Below are 22458 nucleotides of genomic sequence, written 5' to 3'. Positions count from 1 at the left end.
TTGTGTGAGTTGTGGATCCTAACAAGTGATGCTTTAAATCATCATTGCCTCTCAAACTCTTACCAGCCTGAGACAATATTGAGCTCTCAAAGTAACATCAGTATCATCAACGTTAAAACACAGTGGTGTGAATAGACTTTTCACAGGAGGCAGATTTATTCTCTCATCATCCTCCTCTTCCTCACATATACTTTTGCACACACTGGTGTAGTGACATTAGATGAAGATGGAGCGAGAGATGAGGTGACTCTAATTATTATTATTATTATTTAATTTATTATCATTTGCTTCATTTTCTAAGTACCACCACAGGAAGTGTGCATACCACTGGTGGTACCTGTACCACAGATTGAGAACCTTGGCTTTAAAGCCTTTTTTACTGCCTTTTCTCTAACACCTGCACGGTCTTTAAAGAGGAAGTAGGTTCTTACTGAATCACCGTGATATATGGCACAGTAAACAAGTTTTTTGATTTACAATAATCTGCTGCAGAAAAATGCAGCGTCTATAAATACAAACAAACACACAAACACACAAGCAATTTACTATCAACATACAATCAATAGATAAAGCCATCATTTCAAGAAATATGTGTGTGACTAATTAATCACAACTTCATTGTGTGTGTGTGTGTGTATGTGTTATTGAGAACTCACTGATTTTAAAGGGCCAGTGTGTAAGGAATGCACTGGAATATAAAATGATTATTGTGATGTTGTTGTTTTTTTGTAGAGAGTAAAATCATCTGAATGTGTGAATTGTTGTTTTCCATCACCACAGAATGTTTCCACCGGCTCGGCTCGACCCGGCACGGGCAATTCAATTCAATTCAATTCAATTCAATTCAATTCAATGTTATTTGTATAGCGCCAAATCCTAACATACATTATCTCAAGGCTCAGTACATAGACAACATCAAGGAGAGCAGAGAAACACAACAGCAAACACTAGGCATCAGTGGAGAGAAAAAACTCCCTCTTAACAGAAGAAGAAATCTCTGACAGAACCAGACTCAGAGATGTGCGGTCATCTGCCTCGACCGGTTGGGGTGAAAGGAAAAATGGGGGACACCGGCGAGGTGGGGACAAGAGGGAGATGAGGTAGAGACAGAAGAGAGAGAGAAACCAGCAGCAGATACACAACAACTGTATCAGGTTACAAGTTTATACAGTTACTGATATCGACTTTTGCATGTTGCAGTTATTTTGCGTTTCCACTAGCATAGCACCTGGCACCTGGTACTTTTCTAGTACCTGCTCTGACGACACTATGCGTGACATCGCCAGACTGCCGGCCACTGATTGGTCGGAGTGTCGTCACAGGAAGAGACGTCCGACACAAGAATCAAGCCAAACAATGCCAAACAGTAGTGTGTTAAAAAGACTTAACAATCCTAAATACACACGTTAATCTCCAACAATTACCAGAGAAATGTCTAAAATCTCAGTATTTAACAGAGGAGTCTGGTGTATTTAGCGACAGCACTGCTGATTGTGAGCGGCGTCAGTAACGCTGTGTTTCAGTCCAGTGACTGTGTCAGACAGAGGAACTGATTCTAATGATTCACTTACACTGAAAACAACTGCTTTACAAGTCACTTTTAATGGACAATCTAAACACCTTTTGAGTTTTTTTACTTTAGGTTCTCCCCCATCTTTGGAGGAGACAAGTGAGGTGAGATAATGTGTCCTTCGTCCTACACACTGTCCCTTTAAGTAAAAAGCTGGAAAGATTCAGCAGATTTACAGTATGTAGTGATCCATCCGTGGGTCTTGACTCAATCTTTGGGAATGAGTTCTGCTAACACAAAAACACGCTTTATAACACACAGATTCTTTTTTATTTTACATTTTATTTTTTATTTAGTATTTAATGCATCTCCTGTGTCATTTTTTTCTCTCAGTCAAGATCAGATCTAATTACGGAAGTCAATCTCGGTGCTATCAGCAGGATGAGGCTCAGATTAGGACTGGACCATATGGCTTGTTGGGGCAACTGTGGCTTACACATGGCGCAGAGGGGTGAAGTTACACACACACACACACACACACACACAGGAACTTTGGCTCACTCATTGCACACGAGGGGATCTGAGTTTATCAGTCCAATATGTCGATGTGCCGATGCTATCATGGGGCATTTTAAACCTGTAATGCTTATATTACAGTTGATGTTCGCTAAAGGGTCAGACGTGAGTCATTTTAACACGTTAAACATTTATCTTACCAAACTTAATTTGGCTTATAATTTGAATGTAGAAGGTCAAAAAGGTCACACACTACAGATTTAAGTCGTTTTTAAAACAATATTTTGTGCAAAACTACTTGGTTTTTTCATGAATGACCAATTTACTGTACATATACATATTCAGTTGACTCCGTGTTTTAGTTTTACAGTGCTGGACAATCTCCAGCTGTGTCCACAGACGGGAGAGACAAATTACAGAGGATATATTTCCTGACACTTCCGTGATTCAATGTCTGCAAACTAGCCACAGACTCCTGCGCCTGAGTGACAGAGAGCAACAGTAAAACATAGAAATGAACCAGGCAACGTTACTCTCTCTGTGCGAGAAGACAGGAGGTGGAAACACTCTGTGAGCGTTCAAGCTGTTATTGATTTCCACCTGAACTCTGGTTCTAGTAACAAGAGTTTGCTCATTTGAAACCACGGTCCACCTGATAAATCATGTCCTTTGGCAAAACAAAAAAAGAGATACGGTTAGTCAAGAAACACTGTTTAGCAGGTAAAGTTGGTGTCGTAAATAATGAGTGAAAGCCTGGCTATGACTGCTCAGCCCTGCAGTTTTAACAAGGCTAATTAGTCCTTAAGGGAGAGAAAAACACATTTTGAGAAGAAAATAAATGATCCTGCATTTAAAACAATTCTGTCACAGTTTTCAGGGGGAAAAAAAGACCCAAGAGCATGACACAGGAGAGAGGTGTTAGACGAAGAGAACTAACGTACACAGGCAGACAAAGAACAGAGCCGTGGAAAAGCTAAAGATGGACGGGTCATGGGGTAGAAGGTGAGCAGGTGGGGTGGGGGAGGAGCAACAGGTCAAGTGATTGCACTGATGAGAAAGTCAGGCAGGTGTGCACAAACAACTGTGCTGAAGAGAGGAAGGAAGGAATGAGCGGAGTGAAACTCAAAACCATGACACACTGCAGTGGTAACAGAAGGGGGAAAAAAGCTTGAGCGGTGTGTCAACAAAACAACAAAGGACTGATGCAACTGTAGTGAATGTATTTCAGAGAAGAAGGAGGAGGAGGGGAGGAGGGAGGGAGGGGAGGGGGAACAACAACAACAGAAGCCAGTTATTTACAGTAAATGGTAAAGTTCCTCTTCATTTCATGTGCGTTATTAATGTTCACATCAAAGAGAAAACAGATGTGAGGAGAAACAGATGCAAGAGACGCTGATCAGCAGTGACTCCAGATCAATGATAGGAGAGGGGTCACACACACACACACACACACACACACACACACACACACACACACACACACACACACACACACACACACACACACACACACACACACACACACACACACACACACACACACACAAACTTGTTTTTGTATCTTAGTGAGGACACAGTGATATAATGCATTCCCTAGAGTGAGCCCCTAATCAATTCCATGCTTAATATTGTTATTTCTGTATGGTTTATTGCATTAATAGATTCATTTGGCATCAACATGTCAACACAGACTTATGTGAAATATCAGACTTGTACTGACCACACTAGACACACTGACTGTTGGGTCATTTGAGTTTGAGACCCCTGCTCTAGCCCCTTACCTTAACTATCACAACTAAGTGCCTAACCTTAACCCTAAAACCAGGTCTTAACCCTGAAAAAGAACTTTAACATTGTGAGACCCGGTCAAATCATCAGTCCAATTGATTGATCAGTCGACCTCTGATAAGATCATTATAAATCATGAGGTCCTGGGATGTCTGGTAAGACGCAGACTTCCCCTTGTGGCACTTCAAATCAATCACTAGGACTGTACCTGGTAAACGAAACAAAGATTTTAGCAAATATTAACAACTATTTTTGTAACTATGCAATAAAATTGTATATTGTCCCGTCCCTGTACGCATAACACAAGGTCAACTTACATCCAAATTCTCATTTTGAATATTTTTGAAAACAGCAGTTTTTTAGCTCCATATCAGAGTAATCTTTACTAGTCTTTACTGACACACATACAAATGCACAAGATGTTTGCCTATAGTTTCAAAAAGTACAATCCAGAAGAAACAACAAGTGGATTTCTGTTATGAGTCCGACCACGAGATGAAGCTGTGTGGTTATTTTCAAAGGTCTCCGTTCGTCCCACAGTGTTTTCAAACTTCTCTGCTCTAAATTTGCAGTGGTAGTGTGGACGACAAGCGTATCCAGAGAGGAATCTATGCATTTTTAAATGATAATGGAGTAGTATTGACGCAGCCTTGAGAGGATTAGTACGACTATGAAATATCTTTCACTGTTTTTTTTACAATTAAATAAGACGTCAAATGTGTTTGACAGTATAATCCATGTTTGCCTTATTGAGGCTTCTATGCACAGAGTCTGTGCTCTAAGCCTTTTTCGATGTATATGCGATAATGGGATTCATTGCTTCCCCCACCTCCTTTTTTTTCTCTCCTCCTCCTGTCCTACACGCCATCCATTTGAAAAGGAAGGCACTGCATTTAAATTACGCAGGCAGTTTACTGTAAGAGTCCACCAGGGAAATCGAAGAGGAGGCAGAAAGAGAAAAGTGAGGGTGGGGGTGAGGGTGGGGCAAGTGGTTGAAGACGTGAGTTATGGGAAACAGCAGAGGATGGAAGGAAGGCAAAGTATTTACAAAGATGGGGACGATAGAGGCGGAGGATAGTGGGAAGACGTAAGGGTGTGGGAGCCAGGAAGAGAAAGAATGATGGAATGGGTGAGTGTGGATGCGGAAGGAAGGAGGGAGGGAGGGAGGGAGGGAGGGAGGGAGGGGCAGTAAGAGTGAGTTAGAGAGTGAGGGACATAAAGCAATAACAAAGACAGGGTGTCAAGGAGGGCAGCGGGTCAAGGAAAGAATTAAATTTTGAATTAAGAGGTGAGAAAGACAAGGAAGGGAGGGGCGGTACAAACAGAAGACGAGGAAGTGTGAGTGAGTTCGCTGTCTGTCCTCTCTTTGATTTGTTTTGTTGTTGAAGATGGAGAATCCATTTACAACTGTCTCTCTCTCTCTCTCAGCTGACCACGCTGATCATCATCCCCTCGTCCTTCTCCTCCGCTGATGGATGACAAACAGGCCCAGGCAATCCCAGAATGCTCTTTGTCATCCCCGCAGCAGAGGACTAGCACGTTTATCCATTTACATGCAAATAGAGGTTGCACACACACATGCACACACACACACACACACACACACACACACACACACACACACACACACACACACATAAACTTGTGTTTATCTCTTAGTGAGGACACACACACAGACATAATGCATTCCCTATCTCTTTACCCTAAACCTAATTATAACCCTTCACCCTGAAAAAGCCCTTTAAAGTTGTGGGGCCTCGTCAAAATGTCCCCCCCACAACGTCCAAATGTCCCCACAAAAGATAAGTTATTACGTGTTTTTTGGACCTCGTAAAGATATAAATACACACACACACACACACACACACACATTCTCATGTGTGATGACTTATGAACACCTGTCATCTTCTGTTATCCATTTTGTCCTGCATTGTGTTCACTTTATTTCAGAGATGTACTTGTATTTGTCACCTCTTTAGGACCTGCATCATTAACACTGACCCTGTCAGGACCAGTCGTCCTCATGGAGACCAAAACCTGGTCCTAAGTCAGCAGAACTTACTTTTCTGAGCAGCCGCTTAAGTTAAGGACTAAGTTTTCGATTGTGGTAAACTGCATTTTAAACATTATATTAAGTTGTAATTTTCATTTTAAATTGATTACATTTCAATTAGTGCTACACATATAACATATAACCCATATTATCAATGTAAAACCTTACATGCACCAACAGCTCTTTTTGTTTTGGTTTGGTTTTTTTATCAAAAATGAAAGACCTGATCTAACAAGAACATGATCACAGTCAGACCTGAACCAAAAACACGTATACTCGATCAGACCTGATCTATAATGTGGTTTAGACCCCATCAGGCCCACGAGTACGGACAAAACCAACACCTGCATTAGTATGTTTCCCTAAAACTTGGCTAGTATAACAACAAGGATGTAGGGATTTAAGCCAAGAGATTTAAAAAGCTCCAGTTCCCACACACACTGTAGCCAAATGAGTGATAGACTCATAGAATTTTCAATAGGTCAAAGGTCACACATCACAGGACCAATGTGTAGGATTAAGTGACACCAAGTGCCCTTTTTAGGTGACATGAAAATACAGAAGTCCCTGTTAGAGTCAGTCCATGATCGACTGTGTTGCTCACTCTGACTCTGACAAACATTATAATCACTGAATCAAATCATCATCTTTAATGTTATATTCGACTTCTGCCAGTGGACAAAACTAAATGTTACACACTGATGTGACTGTGGGTGAGGGAGAACTGCGCACACTCGTCCTTTAATGTAAACTGAGCCGGTACCAGTGAGACATGAAACTCGATACAGGAAGTCCACTTCGAGAACCAAATCAATGAGTCTAAAGGCTCATCAAGCTGTTCATAATACTTTACACACACACACACACACACACACACACATCATAATGCAATTTACCTGTAAATAACAAAGTTAATTTGGATCATTACACTGATCAGCCACAACATTAAACCACTTACAGGCTCAACAACTACAATTACTCCCCGTACAAAAGTATCAGTAACTGCTTGACAAACAAATTTATATTTGTATAAAATATTTCGTGCTTTTTTATATATAAATGGTCCTTCAGAACAAAACATTGTTGCAGCTCTCTTTAATTGTGCTGTAAATGTGCGCGTGATAACATTTCCATCATCATTATTACTCGTGACATGCAATAGGCAGGTTAACGTCTGGAAATGTCCAGGTGAGGGGCGGAGCCTGGTGTGACCACACAGGTGACAGGACCACCCCCCCTCCATGTTTTATAGCATGTTAGTAAAGACCCAGATTACTTTGGTCCGCACTAACATGTCTAAAAAAAACATATCACATGACCATTTAGGTGCACAGCACATGTATGTGTCACTGTTATTTGTTGTATAATTAGTTCTGTTTCCATCATACTGTTGTAGCACGACTCCACTTGACTTGGCTCAACTCGTTATTTAGTATATTAGCTGATAATAAAATGTGACGTCAACAGACTGCCGGCCTCCGATTGGTCAGAGAGTGTCGTCACGAGCACGACGTCCAACACAAGAATCAAAGCGATCAATGCCGAACTGTAGATCAGTGAAAAAGACTTAAAAGTCTAAAATGTCAGTATTTACCAGAGGAGTCTGGTGTATTTAGCGACAGCACTGCTGAGTGCGAGTGCTCCGGTCACACAGGACGTACCGAGCGATTCTGTGAACTCATCTTTTTCTGATTCTTTTTATTCTTCTTTTGCAGACATTTGTTTTCCTTCATGCAGGAACGTGTCTGAGAGCAGCTGCAGAGGAAAACGTGGGGAAAGTATCGGGGAAGTGGCTTTTTCTTCACTCAGGACCTCCGTATAGTCTCCTCCCTCTGCTCCTCCCTTCAAAAAGCAGCAGTGGGGGGCACAAACGGGCCATTATGTCAGACAGGCAGACATGATTTCTCCCCGTCTCTTTTCTCCCATACAGCACGCTGCCCCGACCGCTTCCTCTGCCTGTGAATGAAAGAGGAAGTGCCGAGGAGACTGAAGTGTAAAGAGTCCTCTGTCTCCGCCGTCTCTCGCTCAGACAGGAGTGACACCACAGCGGCCCGACGACAACAACAACAACAACAACGACGACAGTGACAAGCGACGCTGCCGAATTATTCATGAGGACCCGAGGAGCGCGGCAGCAAAGAGCTCAGTGTCTGCAAAAGTCACTCACTCAGCAGCCCGTGTGTTTTCAAAGTGGCCCCCGTTCATGAGTTACAGCCCCAAACTTACACCCTCGGCAAAAGAGATTTCCCTCTCAATGGCGCCCACCTGGTCTGAGGGAGGAAGGCGCCGCAGCTAAAGACTCAACTATCAAAGTGGCTTTTCTCTAACTTGGTTGAAAAGTTTGCCGTTTGTCAAAGTGGCGCTCTGTTGCCGAGCGTGACAACTTTGTGTGACACCTGAGCTCAAACAAAGCGGCTGTTAAAACAGCGTGAGACACAGTTCACATCCGTAATGAGGAGATAAACAAACTTTTTTCTCCCAGAGCTTTTCACAGAGACACGACTGTGCTCCTCTTATCGCTCATCTTTAACAAGTGACTTCCTTTAAGCTGCCTTTAAATGCCTTGTTATTGGGCTCATTAGGCTTCAGTGTTGTTGTTTGGGCGTCAAAGGAAGGTTTTGCTGACTGAGCCTTAAAAAAAGCTCCAGGCCTCAGTGGAGTCAGTATCAGGCGGCTTTTTGTTATTTTTATTGCAGGCACTTTAGCAAAATAAATGTCTTTTGTTCTTTTACAACTATAAACTATCTAATGAAGCAGCGATAAAAACTAGACCAAACAAAGATCCTTGACTTGTGTTTAAACCCAAAGCAATGTCGCGTTCATTCCTTCTTAGTCGTTTGTGAATGTTAGCAGGGCAGGGGGCATTAGGGAGCTGATTTAAAAAGATTACATGAGATTCTTTAAATGAGTAAGGTAAATATTAAACCCTGTGTTTGACAGTATTCCTGCAGTCACTGGCGCTCAATCCTTTGCACCCACAACAACAAAGATGAAGTGCGGGAGTCTCTAAAAACTACGGAAGATACAATATCACTTTGTCTGATACAAAACCGATTTCACAACCTGGAGAATCCAGGTCCCATATCAGTCCAAAACAGGGTTAGGGTTAGCGATTTGTGATGTATTTACCACCTACAGCCATTTCACGCCATTACAAAGACTAACTGTACTTTTCCAAATGTAGAACAAACATTCTTCTCCTGTAAAGAAGAAGTCGAAGCATTATCAGCTTCCAAAAACAAGACTGCAGCAAATGCTGCGAGTGAAAGAGCTCGGACCTGAGCAGCCCAACACCAAACATCTATAAACATCATATAAATGGAACCTTTTCCTCCTTTCAGTCATGTCAGACTGAGACACACAAATGGATCATAGGAGAGTTTTTTTCTGGCCTTTTAGTTAAAATGTATTTAAAAAGAAATGCATAAAATTATATTTTTGATTCTTTTTTTGCGCAATATTACATGTTACAGTCTATAATGTTTCTTTAACTCTTCTTTAATGGCAGTAATGGTAGAAATATTGTGCACAAATTGGGTCTGATAGTGTGTCGTGTTTAAAAAGTGTAAAGCTTTTTAAACACGACACTTAAACACTGACAACTGAAAAGATTTGAGAGACGCTGTCATATTTGATTGTAAATGAAGAGTCTGTGGTGCATCCTACTGGCCACACATGGTTACAACATATGTCAAATCTGACTTGAAAATACTTGGATTTACTCGAAGAAAACAGTTCACTGTGTTATATATTTTTCATACCACCTTTAAATCTAAAGAAATTATTTTCTCATCCGTGTTCTGGAAAAACAACGCGTTAACGTTTCTTTACGTGTCATCCGTTCCGTCCATTAGAATGTAGTAGTTAATATCTTTTCCAATTATTTAAAAATAGAATCTGTTCAAATATTAATGTTCTACAATTATCTGTGCAGACCATCTCTTCTCAGAAATGTATATTGATTTCTTTGAGTTACTGGTGGATTAATGTTCTATAGCAGCTGTGCACTCGTGTATAAGATCAATTTCGTGCCTCGAAAAAAAAAACAACATTTATCAGTTTTCACAATTGTTTTAACGGACTATAAGCATAAGATATTTACATTCAGCCAAAACTGTGTCCGTGCTGCAGGTATATTAATCTGCAGCGCCTCAATGACACCTTGTGACAGTTGAAAAAAAAGACAGACAGCGCTGATAAACGCGGTCCTCTCACAGCGAGAGGTCCTGGGTTCAGGGGCAGCGTATCTCAGAGTCATGGCCCTGCCACGGTGCGGCCTGCTGGGAGCACGACCATCCTGAAGCTCCCTGGAGGCACCGTGAGGCTGGAGCTGATGAATGTGGGTCACAGGGAGCCCCCCCCTGCATGTGTGAGTGTGTGTGCGTGTGTGTGTGTGTGTGTGTGTGTGTGTGTGTGTGTGTGTGTGTGTGTGTGTGTGTGTGTGTGTGTGTGTGTGTGTGTGTGTGTGTGTGTGCGTGTGTGTGAGACATCCAGACAGCCTTTGGGGTAATAATGAGGAATGGACCTATTTCTCAAAGCAGGCAGCAGAGCGTGAAGAGGACACACAAACATATCACACGAGAACACTCGACCACACACATGCAGTCTCACACACACACACACACACACACATGCATATGCAAATGTGTGTGTGTTGTATTTATAAAAAAAACACAAATATAAATATGGTTTACACTTTGGGAAAAGGAAATGGTTCCACTCCACAGATCACACAAGAAAAAAAGAAGAACACACAGTGGAGCTATGGTGTGTGTGTGTGTGTGTGTGTGTATTGTGTAACACTAGCAGTGCCCCTGCTGAGCGGGCTTGCAGCGCACTTCCACCGTGTTTGCAGTTTCCACCCTCCTGCCCCGTGGACTCCCGTGACTGTGAAGCCATGAATACTGCATGGCTTTTCCTGAAAACACCGGGTCCTGTGGAACCGGCAGGCAAAGTGTACGGGTTCCTCTGCAGGTCACTGTGCCACACAGTCTACACTCGGTATTTACTGTCAGTGTGTGTGCAGTGTGAGAATGTGTGAGTGTGTGTGGGTTTGGAGGAAAAGAAGGAGCCTCTGTGTTTGTATTCTGGAAGGTGATGTTTGAGTGCATTAGCGTGTGCACGCACATATTTACATGTTAAGTGTGTGTTTCTGTGAGTCTGTGGGGGGTGGCGGGGCACACACACACACACACACACACAATGCTTGTGGGTTATTTATGCATATGAGGGTGAATGTCTATTTGTGAATGCATGCAGTGATAGGTGTGTTTATGGTTGTTTTATGGACCTGGGGATTTGAGTGTGTGCGCGTGTTCTTGTATTTGACGCCTCTTCCCCGCATAAACGCTCACCTTGTGAGGACCAGTACTCCTTATAGTGACCAAAAAACCTGGTCCTAATGAGGCAGAACCTGATTCCTGAGGAACTGGTTAAGTTTAGTTTTTTAACATACTATGGAGAGGTTAAGGTGAGGGATAGTGTTGTGTGTAGGCCATCTCAATGAATGTAAGTCAAGGCAATGTCCTAAGAAGAGTAGCTGCACAAACATTTGTGTGTGTGTGTGTGTGTGTGTGTGTGTGTGTGTGTGTGTGTGTGTGTGTGTGTGTGTGTGAGGTGAAAAAAAGCACTCTTTTCCTGGTAATGTCACATGTTTGCCAGCGTGGACCAATGCTCAGCCTGCATGGAGAATGTATTCAGTGTACCAGAAGAATCATGATGTCTCACACTGAGCAGGGGTGGGGGAAGGGTGTGTGTGTGTGTGTACATGTGTGTGTGTGTGTGTGAGAGACAAAGATGACCAAACACACGCCAGAAACAATATGTGCACCACATTTTCCATTTCCTTGTAGTTAAGTGGGGCAGCAGCTCTTTTGGTGATAACAGTGGGGAATACAGACAATGGTGAAGGTGATTCAATAAACAGCACAGATGCTTCATTTTGAAACAGAAAACACACACACACACACACACACACACACATTCATCTACTCACACACACATTTATCTACTCACACACACACACAATATAGGTGCACAATGAAAATCTCCTTTGCAGAACTTGACATATGGTGCACACAATTTCCCTCTCAATTTCAGATCCAACTCCCACCGACGTCCCTGCTTGCCGGCAAATTGCCACACACACACACACACACACACACACACACACACACACACACACACACACACACACACACACCTCCCCTCTCCTCCCTCTGCTCCTCTTTCCTCATCTCCCCATCTCTTCATCCCTCCCTCCCAATTCACTCTTCCTTCTGAAAGTCATCTGCTCGCTAAGCAGTAAGCAACATCGCGGGCCGCTCGCGAGAAATGAGAGTATACAAATGATTTGTGGCACAGGCGTCCCACTGGCGCCAGCCGAGATGGTGGCGAGGTGCTGGAGAAGGGGGGTCGTGAGGGGGATATATCACACCTTGTGTTACTCTAGCAGGCCCATGATGATCATTTTTCCCCATTTTCGTTGCAAATTTGTTTCAGGCTGCTGAGGGAAAGAGAGAGAGAGTCAGGGGAAGCAGGTGGGTGAGAGCAAGTCCCACCATGTTTTACAAAGTGGAATCAGGGAGAGAGAAATGGGGGTAAAACAAGAGAGAGGAAGGGGAGGGAGGGCAATTATAAAAAGGGGATGGAGCAAAGAGGTGGGGGGAGGCACATCTGCACGGTGACCTTTTTCTGATCCAATCTCACTGATGAATCCTAATGAAGGATTTAATAAAATCACAGTTTACAATCTGTCTCTGCATCAAAGCGTGCAATCCAATTCAAAAACACAGGACCATCTACATTTCCAATATTGTTGCAAACCCATCAACCCCACGAGCCCTTCCCCGAAAAAAAAAGTGAGCACATGTTTCTCTGTGTGTGTGTGTGTGTGTGTGTGTGTGTGGAGAAATATTGGCGAGCGGCTGGCACATTTGTTCCAGCTGTAGCCTAATGTCACAACTCGTCATATTCATTTGGCCTCGTAATGAGGCTAAAGTCAACAAGGTGCGGCGAAACATGAGTGGAATTGCTGCCACAGCTCGCGCCTCTAAATGGATACGGGGGGGGGGGACAAAGTCGGGGACACAGAGGACGTGATGCCGAGACATGAGAGAGGGCAAAACTCGGTGGGAGTCGCTCCAAACCTAACAAACACACACTTTTCACACATGGCGGCATAAGAGTGTGCTGACATCTCCCTGAAGTGTAAAACACCAGCGCTCTGAGACGGAGCTCAGAGTTTTCAGCACAAATATCACGGATCAATGTGATCGATGTTTAGAAAGTCTGAAGGAGGCCAAACTGGTACTGAGAGGCTAAGCAGTGAACGACCTGAGCCAGACTCTGGAAAGACTTTGCAACAGTGACATCTGCTGGTAAGAGGTTACAATGACAACTATACCACTGAGTTCAAATGTTATCATGTAACTAGCTTTTTACTCAATAAGGAATTATAGCACTGCAACTAACTGCTTATTTTTATTATCATTTAATCTGTTGATTGTTTTTTCTTGATTAATCAGAATAGTTTGGTTCATAAAATAACAGAAGATTGCGTAAAACGTCTCAGGCTCTAATGATTATTTTCTTTATAGTCGATGAATCCATTGATTATGTTCTGAACATAAAATGTCAAGAAATTTTGAAGAAATATTCAATATCAAATCGGCTTGTTCCGTCCAATTACTCAGATTTATTTGATATTATTTTAAAGCTTTACTTTCATTTATTTTATTACATATTAGTGTTTCTTTGTCATCCATCTTGTTTGGTTTTTATATTTCCTTAACGTGTTCCATAATTTTTTAAAAAATAAATAAATAAAGATATTTTCATTGAACTTTAACTGCTTATATATATATATTTTTTTAAATGGTAATATGTAATCTCACATCATAGATTAAACCCTGATGAAGTCACAAAAGTCTCAACAAAACAATATTATTTGACAGGGGCATTCCAAGGATTTTTCTTTTACCACGTGTGGGGTTTACTCCAGGGGAGAATTAAGACTCTTGCTTGTCAACACAGATGATCTCCCACTCATTAGCTACACACCCTCGATGCTATAAATAGAGACCAAACACACCTCACCAATCAACCTGACCTACATGATGTAGACAGTGGGAGGAGGCAGGAACATCCAGAAGAAGAAAAAATAAAGAAATATGTACATTTCCAGTGGTAGTTACTGACACGTCACCAAAGGCTTCATTTAAAAACTCAGCACGTCCTGGTGTCAGAATCCAAACCTTCTTACAGAAAGACAACAGGATTATAAATGGGAAAAATGTATTTATTTAATCACACAACCTTCAGAAGCTTGCCCAAGGTCAATTGGAGACTAGTGGAGGTGGCAATTGAACCCACAACCTTCCAGTTGAGAGACAACCCACTCTACCACTGAACCACCATCGCAAATGTTCAAAAATGACCCCAATCAGAAAGTGGTGCACAGTTTACCTGATGAATCTGAGGCATAATGTAGCAACTAAACTAATTTACAACTAAAATGATCTCGGTTTGTTCTTCACACCTTAAACAAACACAAGAATTATTCGTTACAGAAATGCACCGTAAACAAAGTGGGTATTTTTGAGGCAGGAAGAGTCTAATAAAAGATGCCATCGTGTTAATTGAGTAATTTATCATAAAGTCCACAATGATAAAGATAATTTTACCTCCACCTCGTAGGTTATATTTCCATCTCCAAGTGTGTCTCTTCCTGTCTACAGTTTGTAAAGGATCATTAATCGTAAGGTTTGTTTGTGATGGTAGGTGATGAAACAAGGATGTTCCCATTACACTACGGTGAGAATCTGCCCAAATATTCAGGAAAGTTCTTGAAATTTCTTTTGGCAAAATCACATTAAGGGAAAAAAATCACGTTGAATTTGAACAAAATTTGTCATGTATATGCAGGGTCAGACACTCTACCTTCAGACTAACCTTCATAACCCCTGTTGTCAAAAGAATTGAGATCCATAGGAAGGAGATCGGAGTCAGCTCAGTGTCCAAACAAGGGTTTAATCTTGTACAAGAGGCACACATGCCACAAAGCAACACACACATGCCAGTTACAAAGTGAAGACTCCCTGTCTTGTAGGAATCGCAAGGTATTTATCTGTCTCAATGGGTCAGCTATCACCCTGCCATAAGGTGCAGACCCCCGCCTCTGTGGGTTTGTTATCACCTTGCCCTCAGTCGCAGACCCATTGTCTCTATTAGTTAAGTTACTTCAAACAGTTCCTAAAACAATACATATGGTCACTGGTCAAAAGTCGCATCCAACAGTTACATTAACAATACAAAGAGTGAGTGGTCTCAGGTCACATCAACGGTTGCATTGAGCATTTGTCTTCATGTATTACATGAGGTGCATAATTCCCATAACACCTGTGTCCTCTTCTGTTACCCCAACTGTCCTCGTATCCTCCTCCACAACATCTACGATCCTTCACCCACACAAAGTCACTAAGTTTAAATGCTCCAACAGATGTGATTTGTTATTGATTGACACAGTCAAAGTGTGAGGAGGAGGAGAGCAGGTTCAGCTACAGGGCACATCCCTGGGAGGATAATCCCAGCGGGGTGGATGCTTAGAAAGAGCGGAGGTTTGGTCCCTTTGGTTCAACAGCCCCACTGCACCCCAAGCCAGAAGCACCACCACCCTGCTATACAACTCCATCTGCAATGTATCTACAAAAGCGGGATCAAAGCCACAAAACCAATACCACGTAATAGATCAGCGGCCTCTCTGAGGAATAGGTGCATTGATTGGATATGAGATCTAATGTGTGACTGCTGCCTGCACCGCTACAGCTGTAATTTCTCTCTGATTAGACTTCAGATTGCAATTACTTTCTGTATCGACAACAAACGTTAATGAGTCTGTTTGTGCCAGAATAGCAATCTACATGAACTGGCCTGTGAGCATGTATGGTTTAATACGGATGTTTAGGTCTGGGGTATGCTCTAAATATTTACTAATTCTCTGTGTGTGTGTGTGTGTGTGTTGTGTGTAGGTGGTAGGTGTGTGTGTGTGTGTGTGTGTGTCTCCAGAAGGTCTGCGTTGATCAGAGTGCGGAGCGACAGCTGTGCTACAAATCAGAGCCCATTTACTGGTGACAGAGTCATTAACACCTGCTCATCTCATAAACCACAATGCACATGGTCAAATACCATTCACTCCATTCACGCTCATAACTCAGTCTGCTGGGCACGCACACACACACACACACACACACACACACACAGTCACATATGCACAAAGAAACACACACAATCTCTAGCAAAGCTAAACCGAGTGTGTCAAGTGGAATGAGCAGAGTGTGTGTACATGTTTTTATATCTTTGCGGGGACATTTTGTGTGGTCCCCACGATATTAAAGGGCTTTTTCAGGGATATAAGACCTGGTTTTAGGGTTAGGATTAGAAGGGTAAGGTCCTCACTTATATATAAAAACATGTCTGTGTTTGTGTCGTGTTAGTGAATCCATAATAAGTAGAGTGATAACAACAGAGAGGTAAAGACAGATATTTGCTAAAAGCACAGCAGCAGTAAACACTGTCACACTTTGTGTCTCAGGGCTGCTTTTTACGATAAGTGCACCACACACACACACACACGTACTATATACTATATATATCCTCTCTTATTCTCTCACTTGGAATAAAGCGTAACATGGTCGTAGACTTCTCTGCTGCTCCTGCAAAACCTCTCTCTGAATTTCATAGGCATGCAAGAGCCCTCAATGAAAAATATCATAAAAATGTCACACAGAAATTTAGAATAGCAAAGGTAAAATACAGCGGCCTCAAACCCTTTAATACAGTATTTTGTGCACCAAAGAGATTTGACTGTGAATGGATACGACTGCAAAGTGAAATCACACTTGAAAACTTCTGATCACAAAACAGAAGTCGCACATTTACGCTCCAGCTTGTGGTCAGGTGCATCATCATCATCATCATCATCGTGTCCATTAGCCTTAATGTGTGTCTAGCACTTAATTGGAGGCCATCTGTCTCCAAATGAGCGTATTAAACACAGTTTGGAAAGGCAAAACACCTGCGCACGTTAGGTTCCATCAGGCAAAGACAACAATCCAACACTAAAAGAACCCAAGAGCAACAGCAATGACGTCCATTTTAACAGTGTGGGGAAGAGGTTATAAAGTGTGTGTGTGTGTGTGTGAGAACAGTGGCCTCGGTCATGTGACATAGACGTTTGAAGCCAAAAGGACAGAAGCCAGGTAACCAGGCGGGATCCGTTATGGTCAGGGACAGATCTGACAATCAGGACAACCATGAAGACTGACGCCACCATGACTCAAAGGCATAGAAACCACAACATCAAATGTATGCACATGGCAGAGGTTTAGGTTTGAATGCAGCCAAATACAAAAACCACCATCAGCCTGTACACGTTCAAAAAAATAATGGAAGCACCGAAAATTCAGAAGAACACAGAAAGAAATGGTGAAATATTGAAGAAGAAAAAACAACGTTTGAGGAGAAAATGAACTTTTAACTAAAAGCGTTTTAGTGAATGAGTCCAAAAGAAACAGATTAAATGAATAAAAGGAAGTCTTTAAACATGACATGATAGAAACTCAACTCAAGCTCCTGTGTTGAACAAATAAACAGAAACAGCAGACGAGAGGAGGTACGTGTAGTACAAGAAGTAAATACTATGATGAAAGTAGATGCTTGCTAAACAGCAGCCAAACACACACTGTTTTTATTTACGTTGTCAAAGTGTGCTCTTTTTATCCTTCTCTTGTGACTCAGACGTTTACACCACCTACTGCTTATCTCGGGGAACTAACTCCTAATATTTGTTCACCAGCACAGCAGGCGAAGGAAACACACACATGAATGCACATTCTGCTGGTACTGAATGTTTTGGAAACGTGGATTAAAGACAACACAGACACTTCCCACGTATTCCAATCATCATCATTTCCTGTCCTTAGTTTGTTTGAGGTTTGTCTTATTATTAAACCTTTATTTAAACAGGATAAAGCTCACTGAGTATAAGAACAACTTTTACAAGAGTGTCCTGGTCAAAACAGGCAGGAGCACAACTTTCAAGTGATCAACAAATAGTGGTTTAGTGACATTAAAACCAGCTCCTCCAGTTCATTTTGCACAGCCTTAGACAGTCACAGGGACTTAAATGCAACCTTTCCACATCAGTGCTGACTCATGGAACTGACAATAAAAACAAATCCTGTGACCCAAGACCATACAAACCTGAACCTGATCCTAAAGTACACTTATAAATAAAAATGAGGCCGTGTTTACGTCTGTGCCAGAGACAAATCAGACCAACCAACACAGCAATAATGAACCATAAGAGGAGCATGGACAGACTATTCCTATAAACATTCCATAATTGAGTAAAGCCATGCACTCTGTTATTATAATTATAATAAAAAGAACAATAATAATAATAATAATAATAAACCAAAAAATGACTGTGACTTTTGCCAAAGGTCAGTCAACAAACTACCAAATTCAGCGTAGAGGGAGGCAATAATGGCAATTTCATCCATTTGAATTAAAAATTAAACCTACAACACAATAAATAAGTCAAGATTCACCAACAGTACCACCTAGTGTTGAAGGAGAGCGTGGTGGGTGAGCCTCACCCCGCCCCCTCACAGATTTATACACCACGGTGGTGTATAAAGGTGCTGTATGAGGATTAATGTGCCATAAGCAGGCACTGGGCTGTAAAATGTCGCTAAAACCAATCTGATCTGGGGTCAGCTGCTGCACCCTCACAAGGTCATTGGCTATGTGCGAGCATCAGCACCGCAACATCCCGGTCAAGTGTGTTGTAGTACGCTTGTGTTTTATCATCCACATATAACATTTACGTAGAGGCAGCTGGTTATAGATCATAAACTCCATCTCCTGTGTCTGCAACGCGCTGCAACTCAGGAGTATTTGCTATAGTGCAATATTCTACCTTCACAAGTACCATTTTAACAATCAGACCCACCCACTTCCCACTACAGAGGAAACTACTCTAACCATCAGGTAATCTACTTTAAGGTGAATAAATATATACATTCTCCAGGGTTCCCCCATGGTTGACCATTTCCTTCAAATTCAAGGACTAAATGTGTTGACACAGCTTAAGATGGGAGGACAACTTGTGAGAGCCACTTTGCTCATGGCGTCCACTTTTATTGATTTGCAGCACGCTCTGCATCTGGACATGTGGTTGTCCTTGGGATCTAGGTCAAAGTCAGTCATCGTAATTGTCTTGGGTGAGACAGAGATCTTGGAATTTTGCATTTCCCAGGCATCACATCGTCACATCTGCATGGAATCTCACGTCAATGGAGGACAGAGAGAGACAGTGGACAGTATCCACAACAGTGTTCAGTGTAGGCCTAGTCTATGTAGATCAAGCAATGCAGGACATGAAACAGTAGGTGGCGGATTATTGACCTTTTACATGAACTTTAGTCGAGTGCCTTGCTTTTGCAGAGGTCGCTGTCTTGTTTCCGACAAACAAAGAATAATGACAACCTTTCTGGTATGCTCAGGCCACCGTAGTTCTGTGGATATTAGATGGCACTAATTCTTACACACTGGAGCTTTAAGCAAATGTCAGTACCGGACACAGGCTATAAGGATGTCTACGAGGATGTCTCTTTTTACATCCTCTGATATGCAAATGACTCACGTAGGAGTCATCGATGCACACACACACACAGAGAGAGAGAGAAAAAAAGCGCCTGTCCTACCTTTCTCAGAGAATTCACAATCCCTCATGGCCTGGTCACAGTCAGAGCACGCGAGAACAGCAATTGATGACCTGTTGACCTTTAGACCATGGACTGGCCTATACATCACCATGTGCCTGAAGAGGAAACAAAGTTTGTCAGTGTCCACTCAGCGAGTGTGAAACCATTTCCCTGTTCTTTGCAAATAAAACCACTTTTCTCTCTAAAAAAGTCTCAAAAAAACTCACCACTTTTTCTCCCAAATACTTTTATTTAAAATTCCCTAAATCTTGTCCAAATTGCGTGTGTGTCTCCTCTGTGTCCTCGCCACAGCGACAGGGCAACAAAAGAAGACAGTCCCTCTTTTCGTAAAAGAATGTTGTCGGAGTAGTTTTGTTGCCACTAAAAGTATTCAAGAAGAGAAGAAGTCACAATGCCCTCCTTTCAGGGGTGAGAGAGGGAGCAGGACAAGGGGGTCACACAAACCAAAATTTAGCTGGGGGGGCATCAACTTCCCCAGAGCATGTGCCATGGAAAAACACACTACGCGCATTTATTTAAATAAAAACAACTCTCTTCAGTGTGGTCTTCAGTCACAGACGGTAACAGAGGAACAAGAGCTTTTCAGTGTCTTTTAAAAATCATATTGGTATTTATAGCAATATTTATATAAATGTTCCCATCTCAAAGAAATGAAATGAGTCACCATTGTGGTCTGGCTGGAAACCCTTCAAAGTAAAAGTAGAGTGTCATTTTGCAAACTGTTAAGCCCCCGGCAGCTTCTGCAATCCCAACACACACAGTTCCCCATTGTCCCTCCTTGTGACTCTATTAGTGTATCTGCTCTCTTCTGTGCTTCTGTGAGCTGACCACACTCAACACAGCGCAGGGAACAGAGTCACAAGACTTGCCCTGAGGCGAGGTTCAAAATCTTTTGAAAATGAATAAAAAAACAAATAAAAAGTGATAATCCCAGATGATGTGTGAATGAATCTATTCTCCGGCTCACAATGACATGAGATCCACGGCACACATTTGTTCCCAGGCTCTGAAAATACTACAGTGCGACTGCAAGGAGCCCCAAATAAATAATGAACGCTCACTCACCTTTGTTCTGTCAGTTGCGATCCGTTGGATGCCGGAGGAGGAGGCGAGCGCCAGGTGAGGAGCTGCAGTGATTTCCCTAAACAAACAGAAAGAGGAGAACACCTGCGATTCAAATACTGAAAACGAAAGTAAAGCCACGACTCCCAAAAACCTACATTTGCCTACATTTGAATGGGGCACATGGATTTCTTTTTTAAATGCTCTCTGTGAACGTCAGCAGGGTGCTTGTTTTCAATTAAATACATGATAATATGAACGGGAGTATGGACAATAAGTCAGTGTTTCTCACCTCACTGCCGACACATGTGTGCTATCAGCTTTCTGTAAGCAGCAATACAGTGCAAAAACTCACTTTTCAAACATTTACAGTAAATAAGAGGTTGTTCAACTGGTTTCAGTTTTACCACAGCTCTGTCACTGCCCTCATGTGGACAAAGCCTCAACATGCAGCATCTAAATACTAAATTGCAAAATAGGGAAGTTTTGGTTGAAACATGAGGAAGTATTTTTGATTTGTGTGGCAGTTTGTGGCTTGAATAGATAACTAAATCTAGAAGTGACAATAGATATAAAACACGGCAGTTCTCATTTGAATCACTTTTCATCTCTTTTGTCTCTTCCTAAAACTGAGGTGCCTGTCAAAACACAACTTTCTCCATTTTTAACATGACATCACTCGCACAACCCTGAGATTGTGCCCATAATTAATTCAGAATTTGCTCAAACTACGTTCTCCTTCTATGCACCGTGGACATGGAATGAGCTGCAAAACATAATTTCACTACAGACACTGTATAAACTGTTTAAACACATTCAAAGGCATTTTGTGGACCGTTATGAAAGAAACATGTGGTTTCACATAACCTCTTTGTGGGGTTCGGATTAAGGATCTTATTGGTATGGCCTGTATACTTCTGCACTTTACTTTATTATACCTCGCTTTCTTACTCCGCTTTAATTACGTCCTTTTAACTTTTATATTCTGTTGTGAGTCTTATATCTGAAATCGTCTCGTCTCTGTAACTATGGCACCTTCCTCGCTAAATAAAGGATAAATAAATAAAATAAAATAATTAATGGTCAACTAAACAATAGTAGGTGAGTTTGTCCTGTCAGATTCTACGAGCATCAACTTTACAAAAATACTGTACTGATGTCGAGAGGATGTGAATATGATTTGAACATTTATCATCGTGGTGTGCAGAGAATTTACAGTATGTAGTTTATTTTATTAAAAAAATAATCAACTACAAATCAGAAACAAGTGTGCTTTTCCTGCTGGAACCTGGTCGTGGAATGATTACAAAGTAGACATGAATGTTTTATGGGAAAGATAACATTATGTCACACAAGATGAAGCAAGTCTGCAGAGAATTGCTTTGGATTTAGATCTAAGTTAATGTTATTCCCTGTTGACAGCTGTAATGTATTTCAGTAAAGTTGCAGTGTGTATTTGTTTCTCCAAAAAATAAAAAAATAAAATGTACATTCCTTGTCTATAGCATAAAAACACTGTTTGCACTGGGACTGCATATAATTTCGTTGTACTTCTTGACTTCTGACTTCTGATTATTTAAAGGTCCACAGAGTAACAAACAGTGACGACATCGAATGGTGAGATTGTGTTGTAGTCACCCCTCCCTTTCTCATGTGAGTCACAGAACAACAGTTGCCTTGATATAAAAACAGAAAGTAGAGGTGGGAATCACAGGGTACTTAACCTCGCAATACAATAC

The 22458-nt window shown here is 41.8% G+C and overlaps 1 protein-coding gene across 1 annotated transcript in view; it reads right to left on the bottom strand.

Moving 5' to 3' along the window:
• Positions 1 to 19659, bottom strand: part of LOC122759976 (myelin transcription factor 1-like) — a 108657-nt gene extending 88998 nt beyond the window's left edge. The window contains exon 1 of the mRNA XM_044015008.1: positions 19637 to 19659. The gene's annotated coding sequence lies outside the window, so the exon portion shown is untranslated. The remainder of the gene's footprint in view (positions 1 to 19636) is intronic.
• Between the last annotated feature and the right edge of the window lie 2799 nt (positions 19660 to 22458).

Source organism: Solea senegalensis, unplaced genomic scaffold (genome assembly GCF_019176455.1).
Source record: "Solea senegalensis isolate Sse05_10M unplaced genomic scaffold, IFAPA_SoseM_1 scf7180000012731, whole genome shotgun sequence".
In the NCBI taxonomy this organism is placed as follows: domain Eukaryota; kingdom Metazoa; phylum Chordata; class Actinopteri; order Pleuronectiformes; family Soleidae; genus Solea; species Solea senegalensis.
The sequence above is the reverse complement of the archived record's forward strand: the minus strand, read 5'-3'. Positions and strand labels throughout refer to the sequence as shown.